The 11372-nt window shown below is 50.6% G+C and overlaps 1 pseudogene; it reads right to left on the reverse strand.

Annotated features, from left to right (window-relative positions):
- Positions 1–732: 732 nt before the first annotated feature.
- LOC136311176 (ferritin light chain pseudogene) lies at positions 733–7162 on the reverse strand (annotated as a pseudogene).
- Positions 7163–11372: the final 4210 nt, after the last annotated feature.

Below are 11372 nucleotides of genomic sequence, written 5' to 3' on the forward strand. Positions count from 1 at the left end.
GTTTATGTATCTGTTTCTTGATGCTCTATTCCATTGATCTTTTTCTACCTTGGTGTGAATACCACCTGTTTTAATTACTCTATCTTTGTAATAAACTTTACTGTCCGGCATGTAAGTCCTTCAGTTTTGTTCCCCATCAAGATTATCATGGGGAACATTCTTGGCCCTTTGCATCTCAATATAAACATTAGAATTAGCTTGTCAATTTCCATACACAAACACACAACCTGTTGGACTTGTTATTATGATTGTTACGAATCTGTCGTACATTTGGGGAGAACTGGCATCTTAACAACATTGAGTCTTCTAATCCGTGAACACAGTCTAACTCTCCGTTTATCTAAGTATGCCTGATTTCCTTCAACAGTGTTAGATTAGTTTGGTGGGGTCGCTGTAACAAAATTCCACAGATGGGATGGCTTCAACAACAGAAATTTATTATCTCACAGTTCTGGAGACTAAAAGTCTAAGTTCAAGATGTTGGCAGTTTGGGTTTCTCCTGAGACTCCTCTCCTCGGCTTGCAGATGGCCACCTTCTTGCTGTGTCTGCACATGGTTTTCCCTCTGTGGGTGTCTGTATCCAAATCTTCTTTTTTTTTCTTTTTTCTTTTGTTGTTGTTGCTGCAAAATGCTTTAGTGTTTTCATTTGGTCTAATGCATGAAAGAGAGCTCCAGAATATTTAAAAGGCTACCTTGATGGTTTCAGGCAGAGGCTCAGGCAAAAGCCAGACATCAGGGGATACAGAGGGGGCCCTCAAAGGTCTCTGGGCTCCGAAGGCTCCTAGTCATGCCCAAGGGTAGGCCTCTGGAAGAGACCCTTGCCCAGCCCAGCCTGGGGGCCGGCCAGCCTGCGGAGGTGGGCCAGGTGTGGCCCATCTTCTCGATGAGTTTCACCTGCTCTTCCAGGACGTGGTCCTCCAGGAAGTCAGAGAGATGAGGGTCTGTGTGGGGAGAACCGAGGCATACAGGCGCACAAGGGCCTGGTTCAGGCTCTTCTCCACGGTGTGGCAGCTTCCATGGCATTCTTAGTTTCACCCCACTCCTCTGGGGAAGGCTGCAGCTCGTCCTGGAAGTGGACGTGGCCACCGCACTGGTTTTGCCTCTTCAAGAGACGTGGGGTGCTGTCATGCTCCTCCTCGCCAGCTCACGGGAGAAGTGGGCCACTCCCTCCGGAGCCACACCGTCGAGGTGGATCTAGAAGCCCAGAGAGAGGCAGGTGCGGGAGGGCTGCAGGTGCAGGTTGATCGGGCGGTTGATGGCAGCTTCCACCGCAGTGGAATAATTTTGGTGAATTTGGGAATAATTTTGGTGAATTTGGGAGCTCTTGGTTGTTCAGTGTAAGGAGTTAAAGTCAAAAGCCGGTGTTGGCTGGTCTTGGAGGCTGAGGATGGCTGAGCTGGTTTCCGAAGGTGGTGGCTGGAAGAGAGGGTGGAGAGGGGTTGGAGGCTGGAAGAAGGGGCGTCCCTGGGTCTGTTCCGCCCAAACACTGTTGAAGCAAGAGACAAATCGGGGGGGCGTGGAGGGCACTGCCTGCAAATCTCTTTTTCTGATAAGGACACCAGGCTTGTAGGATTTGCCTCTTTAAAGGCCGTCTCTCCATATTCAGTTCATTCTGAGCAACAGCGAGTTAGAACTTCAACCTATGAGTGGGTGGGTTGGGGGGTTGGCAGGTATGCAACTCAGCTCATAACAAATGTCTTACGGTTTTGTGTATAGAGCTTTTGCTCATCTTTCATTAAATTTATTCCTAGATATTTGATGGTTTTTGAAATTACCGTCAGTGGTATTTAAAATCTTTTATGTTCTAATCAGTTGTTGTTAGTACGTACTATTCGACTTGATTTTTGTATATTGACCTTTTACAATCAATGGGTACTTCTCCCCCAGTGCACTCAAGGTTCCCCTGGGTTTTTCTCAGGGTTGATATGTGCTCCATTCCACTGAAATGCTGACGGTGACATTGGATGGGCGAGGGGGACCATAGGCCTCTCGGTTGTGTGAATTGCATGGAGCGGGTAATAGAAGAATGTGGCTGTGATTACAGTATGGTGTCTAGTGCAGGGTCCCAGGAGCAAGTTACCACAGGTAAAAATCATGAAACAAGTCTTAAAAAAACAAACAAAACTTTTAATGCCCCCTCACCTGACTTATGGAATTATGAAGAAGTCAGATTAAGCAATGCTCACTTCCTCTGAAGTCTAAAGGTAGTGATGGTTGCTACTTAAAACAAGCTATGCAGTGCCTACCCCCTCACCCACATCCCTGTTTGCCTTGGGATAGCGAGTGTAGAAGGAAATTCACAATGAAAAATATGGATGGAGTAGGGCTTCTGGAATAATAATAAAACAGACTAACTTTCTATGAATACTTTTTTCAGGTAATACCCTGCTAGAAACCATTCTAGGGTCGATATTTGCTTTTCAGGATACAAGGGTTGAAGGGGAGGGTGGAATTGGGAAACCGTGGGCATATTAGTGGGATGAGAAACTACCCTGGGTGTCGGGGTGTGGAGGGGGCTCCTTGTGTACCCCCCGTCCCCTCCTGGGGCATCAGAGTTCCCAAGAGGGACGTGTGGTGACATATAGGCTCTATCCTTCTGGGTAGGAATTGCAGGAGGGCTTTGTAGACAAGAGTGGCTGCTGTGAATGAGATCAGACTGTCTTGTCTCTAAGAGCTGGAAAGAAGGACCAGAGGAAGCGGAAGCCCAGAGAAGGGCCCCCCAAAGTGTCTTGCCTGAAGCCACACAGCTGGGTGCTGGCAGGGTCTAGGCTAAATGCCACGATTCTCTGCTATCTAGACTAGGGATCTTTCCAGTAACCACCAGCTTGCCTCGAATTCTCTCCTAGTTGGCTTTGATGTGGGGAATTTTCATTCCACTGCCAGCTCTGAGACTTGTTCCCAATCTCGGGTTGGTGTCCAGATTTATGGACTCCAATGTGATGAAGGACCGGCGTGTGGAGTTCCCAGAAATACAGCAGCCACCTGTTAGCAGGCACCTCTGACGTGCAGGGAGCCACACGAGGCGCCTGGGCATCTGGCACCGCATGCGTCATTTTATTTGTTCTTCACCCAAATACCATGATGGAAGTCTTCCTATTTCCATTGTCATGGGAAGGGGCTAAGGAACAAGTTCAGCATCAGCTGAAACGTGGCCGAGCTGGGGTTAAAATTAAGCGAATGACTGGAGAGCCAATTCCCTTCAAATACAGAGTGAATAAGAATCTTAAGGAGAAACGGAGTCCTGACGTTCCTCTGAGGCCTGGGGAAAGCTGTGGGGACTGAGCTGGACTGGGACATCTGTCCCCTTTGAGAAACGGGGCTGCCCCTTTGGGAACCGTATGTCCTGTGGCTGCGGTACCCTCGGGTTAGGGTGCTGTGTTGCAGGTGGCTGCTGAGTGGCCCTCATGCCAGGGCTGAGAGGGTTTGGGCACCTCTCTTCCTCTTGTACCAGCAGCTGTGCTGAGCCTGGGGGCGAGATCACAGCCTAATCCAGCCCTGAGTGCAACCCCTGCTGGTGATCCCAGAGGTCAGGCGGATGCCGATTGCGGACCCCGCTTGTGCCTCCCCCGGTGATGCTGGCCAGCCTCTCGGTGCCTCCGGGCTACGGGGCATCTGAGGAGGACAGGCTGCGTAGGGAGCAGAGAGCCTGGCCTCTGCAGATGGCCTCCGTTCTCCTGGGGACGGGGACGGGCCACCGCATCCTCTCGCCCCGCCGCCCCCTCCACCCCCACCCCACCTTATATAATGGCACATTATACAACATCGCAAAGCAGGTGGTATTTTTAAAGACAGCAAGTGAGCTTTTTTTTTTTTTTTTTTTTTTGGCCTAAATTTGGGAATGAAACAGATGGATTTTTAAGACTCTGGGCTTTTCCTATGAATAGTAACCGTTGTTCTCCACTTTTAAACACCGGTTTCAAGACCACCTCCAGCAACCAATCAGCACTCTATTTAATTATAACAAAATTCTTAGCTCTGTCTGCTGCTGCTCGGACAAGTGGGGGGCACTGGATCAATTTCTGGAGCCAGGCAGACTTGCCAACAACAATTTTCCTTTTCCCAGAGGGCCTCGGAGACCTGGAGCAGGTCCCAAGTCCTTCCTCTCCTCCTGCTCGGCGTGGGCTCCCTGACAGCGAGTTTAAAAGGGTTATAGAGAGGCAGATAAATGCTGGGCTTGTTGCAGCCCTCCTGACAGCGCCGGCCCCCACGCCAGTGAGCTCATGCCGCCTCATTACGGCCGGTGCCAGATTTTTTCCATTAACAGGTAATTGAGTAGAAACTAAAATAAGCGAAGTTTGTTTCATCCCTTGGATTTTCTTGCTGGGGTTTGAAAGAAAAACACTTTAGCTTCGTTAGTGGAGGAGTGTCCTTGAAAACGTATTTATGTTTTCCAAGTGATTTGTTGCTCAGTAGGTGTAATTAGTCCGCTCCCGGGGCCTCACCCTCCTTGTTTTTATTCTGTAAGGGCCCGGATATTAGGAGCTGGTTTCCTGGGCCCCTGGTTGTCTGACACCCTGCTTTAAGAGTGGATGGTGAAGTATGTTCTGTCCACAGCAGATAGCTGGCTTTTGTGTCTCCTCTCTCTTTCTCTGGAGTACACACACACACACACACACACCCTTGGAAAATTATGTAGAAGCCTGTTGATCACATAGTCTCAGCGTGCAGCCCCCAGGGACCTGCTGTGAGGTCCCCCCAGCCCCATTCTCACTGTGCCTTGCAGGGTCACACAGGCATTGGCTGAGGGGCAGGAAGCGAAGGGAAGTTTTATCTCATTTTCTCTCTGCGGCTTTCTTTATGGGTGCCCTGCCCAGGTTCCAATTTCACAATTTAATATTCCAGGGACGGATGTGGAAGGAGCCTCCGGGTCTCCAGTCCTGCGTTCCAGCTCCCCGACCTGACTCCTGGCTCAGCCTCTCTGTGCTCTGTGTCTTGAAACTGTCCCCAAGTTCTCCTTGAAGGCTGGGCCTTCAGCTGGTGTGTGTGTGTGTGTGTGTGTGTGTGTGTGTGTGTGTGTGTGTGTGTGTGTAAGAGAGAGAGCAAGAGGAGCAACGAGATATAGGAGGGGGCTGGTCTCCACACTTAGGGGTTGTCATTTCACCTGGATCACCAGAGAATCATGGCCTTATTTGGTCATGGTCCCCTCTGAGATTCTGGTGAGTCACCCGCAAAGAAATGCGTATGCTTGAATACGGACAACACACCTGTGTATGTTCTCAGCAGTTTCCCTGCCCCTGTGGGCCCCCCCCCATAAGACTCACCGCAGGAGGCTTGCGAGGCCACAGAATCCTCGTAATTAAAGCCGACCCCCCCCCCAATTATTCACTCCTCACACTTGATAAAGAATTCTTTCTGAAGAAGCCTCCAGAAATTTGTGACTTTCAGATGAACAAACTGAGCTCCTAGGCCAACACTCGTTTGGTATTGAACCAGTAATGGTAATCCTAATCCCAGCTCAGGCTTTGACACCCTTGCTGTGTGGCAGTGCAGTGCCGGGTGCCCTTCTCACAGCCACGGAGCACACTGGGTCCCTGCTGCCCAGGCCGGCATTCCAGTGGAGGGTGGGGAGACAGACAATGGCCAAATAAACAAAGGGGCCACTTGAGAGTTCAGTAAGTGCTACCAGGAAATAAACACGGTGACATGCTGGGTACTAGCCTCCTGTGGGTCAGCGGAGGCCTCTCTGGGAGGTGCTATTTCATCTGAAAGTTGAAAAGGCGTTTTCTCGGCTTGTCCCAGGGTTAGAGCCCTCAGCCCCTCCCACCACAGTGCTGAGAGCTGGAAGCATTCTCCACACAGCTGCGTGGCTCTCTCAGCTACCCCAGTTTACGGATGACCACGCTGAGGCCTGGAGCAACCTGCCTGGGCCTTTGGACTGGGGAAACTGCAACTGGAGACAGGCCTCTCAGATCCCCAAGCCTGTGTTCTTCCTGTTTTTTTCTTTTTTTAAATAGCTTTATAGAAGTATAATTTAAGTACCAGAAAATTCACTCATTTTAAGTGTACCATTCAGTGACTTTGAGGAAATATACAGAGTTGTGTAACCGCCACCACAATTCAATTTTAGAACATTTTCATCACCCCAGAAGGATTCCTTTTTCTCATCTGTACTTGTTCCGGTTCCCACGCCCGGCCCCGGGCAGCAACAGACCCACTGTCTCTCTTTGTAGGGCTGCCTTCTCCGCACATTCCTTAGACCCGGAATCACACATGTGTGGGCCTTTGTGTCTGGTTTCTTTCATTTAGCTCGGTGCGCCTCAACCTTTCATTCATGATCACTTATGTCTTCTCCAAGGGGAAAGTTAAATTTAATTGAAGTTCTCCCTGAAGACAGAAATTAAATACGAAGGAACACAATTTTGTCAGGTACAGTTGAGCTTGGGAGGGCCACAAACCATGACACTATTAAAAAATTGTTTTTGCCCCCCAAAGAACCAATTTTCGCCTGACTAGGCAGTGGTGCAATGGACAGAGTGTCAGCCTGGGATGCCGAGGACCCAGGTTTGAGATCCCAAGGTCACTGGCTTGAGCACGGGCTCACTAGCTTTTGAGTGTAGGATCATAGACATGAACCCATGGTTGTTGGCTTGAAGCCCAAGGTTGCTGGCTTGACCCCAATGTTGCTGGTTTGAGCAGGAGGTCACTGGCTCAGTTGTAGCCACACACCTGCCCCCCCCCAACCTGGTCAAGGCACATATGAGAAAGCAATCAATAAACAACTAAGGTGCCACAACTGGAGTTGATACTTCTTATCTCTCTCCCTTCCTGTCAGTCTCTCCCTTTCTCTCTCTGTTGCTTAAAACAAACAAACAAAAACAAAAAACCCGATTTTCTCCCCATTAGGGGTTAGTGTAGTATTTTTGAGGTCTATCCATGTGGTAGTATGTATCAATAGTGATTTCCTTTTGATGGTTGTATAATATTCGATTGTCCATTTGCTGCATTTTGTTTCTCCATTCACCAACTAATGGACTTTTGGGTTGTTTCTACTTTTTGGCCATCAAAGTCCTTGCCCTTAAACACCCTACAGGCTCACTCCCCATCTGAGGAAGAGCCCCTGGGAATCTCAGCACTACTTCTGCAGGAAGAAATCACCCCCCAGGGCCTCTGTTTCCTCACCTGTAGACTGGCAGTCATAATCCTGAGGCCGTGGGGTTGTCATGGCGATCACTTGAGATGATAGTCGCCCTTGTAGATGCCTAGTAGCTGCTCCGTATTATGTCGGGGCCCTCCCCTCACCCTTTCCATGGAGAAAGGTACCCCCTTTGAAACCTACCCCCCTTCCAGCCTCAGCTTCAAGCTGTCGCTGTGGATTAGGCAATGTCTGACAGTATTATTTTCTCCTTTTTCTCTGGTGTTATTCAGGTCAAACCCAACATTGTTCCTTAACAGGAATCTCAAGTATTTCTCCGCTCTTGGCACTTGTCTTCTGGTCTCAGCGGTTGACACATTTCCAAAGATCAATTGATTTCATCTGCAGCTAAGAAACGGGGCTCCTGCAGGCGTGGGAGGAGGGTGAGGCGTGTGGATGCCACAGGGAAAGGAACCCTGGACTGTGAGTCCCAAGACCGAGCTTCGGACCCACTGAGCTGAGTGGCCGGGGCGCAACCCCAGAGCCCCTTGAATTAGCTTTTTCTTTCTGCAAAGCCATTCCCGTTACACATACCGATCTCCCCAAAGCATGAAGAGCAGATGAGAGCTTGGCTTTGAAAGTACCTTGTGGATGGAGAGGCTCTCGGGAAGAGAAAGACTGTGACATATCCCCATTGTTGTGTGGCAGAATGCCCAGCAACACCCTCCTGGTTGGGGGTGATGGGCAGGGGAAGGGGTGTGGGTGTCCACATTAAAGGGCACCTCCCTGAGAACCAGTTGAGCATAATGGTCAAGAGGGAAAGCTCTGTGGTCAGCCTGCCTGCGTCTGGATCCCAGCTGTGTGGCTTCCTGGTTGAGCAGGTCGGCCAAGTGAAGGAACTTCTCTAAGCCCTGGTGACAGAATGGGACTAAGACACTGCCTGCTCCCGGGAGGCTCAGATGAGAGATTAAAGTGCTTGGGCCAATGTTTGACACTTGGGTCTGTTCCATGGACATTAGCTATTATCACTGATGCTCTTGCCTTGTGCTCTCTGGGGCGAAAGAGAGAAGGACACTGGCCAAGTATAGCCTTCTAGGAGAGAGAAGGCCATCGCCTGCATGATGTATTTTTGGAAGGCCACCAGACTCAAATTTGCAGAGTGCTCCCAAGGCCTTAGATGCCCCATGAGACTTGTTTACTGTGGCTTTGAAGGCTTGTAGGCCTCCCCGAACTCAAATGCAGATGCCCTGTGGGAGGGCTCATAGCTTCAGCCTTCTCGGCTGAGGCCCAGGGAGAGAGAAAGGCCATATGAGGGTGCAGGTGGGTCCAAAAGAGGGTGATGTCCTCAGAGGCAAGAACTTTTCCCTGATGGCTGCCATTCTTGAGCCCAGCATGAGGTTCAATTTACTGGCCTTGAATTAGCCTGATTAAAGGCAGACATCAGATCATATTGTCATAAAGGGTCTTGGAGTTGGAAATGACTCCCCCCAATACAGTATTTTCTTTGAGAGAGAGAGAGAAAGAGAGAGAGAGAGAGAGAAGAGGATGGATGATCGCATGCATGCATGCATGAATATGGGGTCAAGGCACTCGGAAGCACTCATCATTTCATACAGTTTGTCTTCAAAGCAATTTGTCATCCCACTTCCTCTCCCTCTTGTTACAGAAAGAAAGTGACTTGGTGCAGTGACCAAGGTGCTGGGCCAGATACCCTCCCCCATGTCTGATAAATGTTTAACAACTAGCACCCCAGGGGGAAAAGCCCTGATTTGTAGTATTTGCTGATTTCTATGGAGTCATTACCTTACTGTGGCCAGTTTCCATCTATCAAGGTGACATAATTGTATATGGAGTTGGGAAGAGATGCTCATGATGTAGATACTATAGAGACACACATACCCTCAAGCGCATAGGTAATAGTAAAATTAGTGATGGCTTTTGAAATGTGTATCACCTTGGCTGTTAATATGATTTATTTGGCTGTAAGTTTTATATAACTTAATTTTAATTTTTTTGGTATTTTTCCAAAGTGAGAAGCGGGGGCTGGGGGGGGTGAGAGGCAGACAGACTCCCGCATGCGCCTGACTGGAATCCACCCAGCATGCCCAGCAGGGGGCGATGCTCAGCCCATCTGGGGTGTTGCTCCACTGCGGCTGGAGCCATTATAGCACCTCCATGCGGAGGCCATGGAGCCGTCCACAGTGCCTGAGCTAATTTTGTTCCCATAGAGCCTTGGCTGCAGGAGGGGAAGAGAGAGAGAGAGAAAGGAGAAGGGAAGGGTGGAAAAGCAGATGGACACTTCTCCTGCATGCCCTGATCAGGAATCGAACTTGGGACTTCTACACACTGAGCCAAAGCTTTATGCTGAGCCAACCAGCCAGGGCCATAAGTTAATTTTTAAAAAGTGGCTCGTGGCACACAGAGGGACAACCATGTGAGGAGGACTGGCTAAAGAGAGGGGCCCTGAGAGAAACCAACCCTGCTGGCATCTTGATCTTGGACTTCTAGTCTCTAGAACTCTGAGAAAGTAAATTTGTGTTGTTTAAGTGGGGGGAAAAACTGGCTTACAAAATTACTGGAAATTGAATGATCAGCTCTCACAAGCCAGAAAAGAGCTGGACCTAGCATGTGAGTGCCTCCGATTAACCCACGAGCCAGCCGGAGCGTCTTCTGACCAGCCCCGAAGCCTTCCCCTTGCCAGCCTCTGAAGAGGCCCACTTAGAGGGCACTCCCTCTGCAGGCCCTTGGAGTCCTGAGCACGAGTGGGAAGCAGCCACCTTACAAATGCCTTCTCAGCCACGCGCCGCCTCCTGCAAGCAAGCCGGACTTGTCCTGTCTTCAGAAAGAGGGTTCCAAGACACTCCATTTCTAGCCTGTTCTGTTCACAACTTGAGAAAATTCTAGAAACTCTCACAGAGGAAGATTTCACATGATGGAGAGTGTTCACAGAGGTCCAAAGAAATCGAAGTGGGGAATTCCACTTTCCTTAGGGGATGTTGGAGAGATGTGTCGAAGGCCAGATCTGTTCTCTTGAGGGCCTGACAGGGGAGCAGGATTTGTGGGTGAACTCCTCCCAGGAGGAGAATCGAGGTCAAGGCCGAGGCCCCGTGTGGGCTGGAGGCCTCCTGGCTCCGGGGCTCTGGGCCAGGCCTAGGCCTGGAGAGGGGGCCGGCAGGGAGCCATTCTTACAGCTGGGCTCCCTCTCCCCCATCTCACCTGTGACTCCCCGGGGCTTTGGCTTGCTCCAGGGGCGCCCATTGTAGCATTTGTCCTGGAAGAAAGCCGTCCAGGCTGAAGGAGCCGCTCAGCTGCCCCAGTGACTGCCTAGCTCCCGGCCCCGGGCCATTGTGGAAGGACAAAGCTGACACACACAACAACCCCACAACAATCCCCTCTCAGCCCTTTCTTCTTCATTATTGTTACTGTTACCTTTCAACCACTCCTGCTTCTTGGGCTTGTTATCTCTGGTGAGGCCTTTGGCCGAAGTGTGTGGGGGCCACGTCTCCCTCCTTCGCCCCCCTCGCCCTCGTAGGCCCCGCTTCACTGATGTCCCTTTGACAAAATACATAAAACTGATACTGATCGGTTAACATACATGACATCTTTAAACTTTAATCCATTTTTCCCTCTCTCGATGTGGCGGGCCGGCCTCCGGAGAGGTGCTCATCCATTGTTCCCCGTCAAAGCCTTCTTGAGTGGGTGTCCCACTGAGTCATTTTGTGTGAGTCAAATCAAGATTATAGGGAGCAGAGAAGAAAAAGCCAAGAAGGAAAGGTGAGCCCCTCATTTCAGACTTGAAGAAAAACCTGCCAGCAGGGCCCGTCGGAGCGGGTGGCGCACATGAAAGAGCGCGTCCACGCTGGGTCGCCCGTGTCACGGGAGGAGTGTTTCAGGCAGAAGCACACAAAACACGCATTGTCGTGGTCGCACACAGGGACACGGATTTAGGAACACGCTCGCCCTTCGCCTGAACATCGTTAGCTCTGATAATGAGGAATGAGGAGCCGGAATGAAGCCTCCCGGACTGAGGAGAGAGAGAGCAGGTGCTCGCTCCTTCTCCCACAAAAGTGGCTTCTCCCGTCCTCTGCCTCTGATTTCCCTCCCGGCGCCGGATGACCCGCTGCGGCTCACCACGGTACCCCGCACCCACGCTTGGTGAACTGGTGGAAGGGTCAGGTGTCCGAGGGGAGGCCAGTGGGCCTCTGTGGCTGTGCTGGTTCTTCCAAATGGGATCAGAGTCCTTACTGGCAGCCCCCTGGGGGCAAACTCCACAAAGAGTGTGGCTTACGTGATGGACAAG

This window comes from Saccopteryx bilineata, chromosome 7 (assembly GCF_036850765.1).
Source record: "Saccopteryx bilineata isolate mSacBil1 chromosome 7, mSacBil1_pri_phased_curated, whole genome shotgun sequence".
NCBI lineage: Eukaryota > Metazoa > Chordata > Mammalia > Chiroptera > Emballonuridae > Saccopteryx > Saccopteryx bilineata.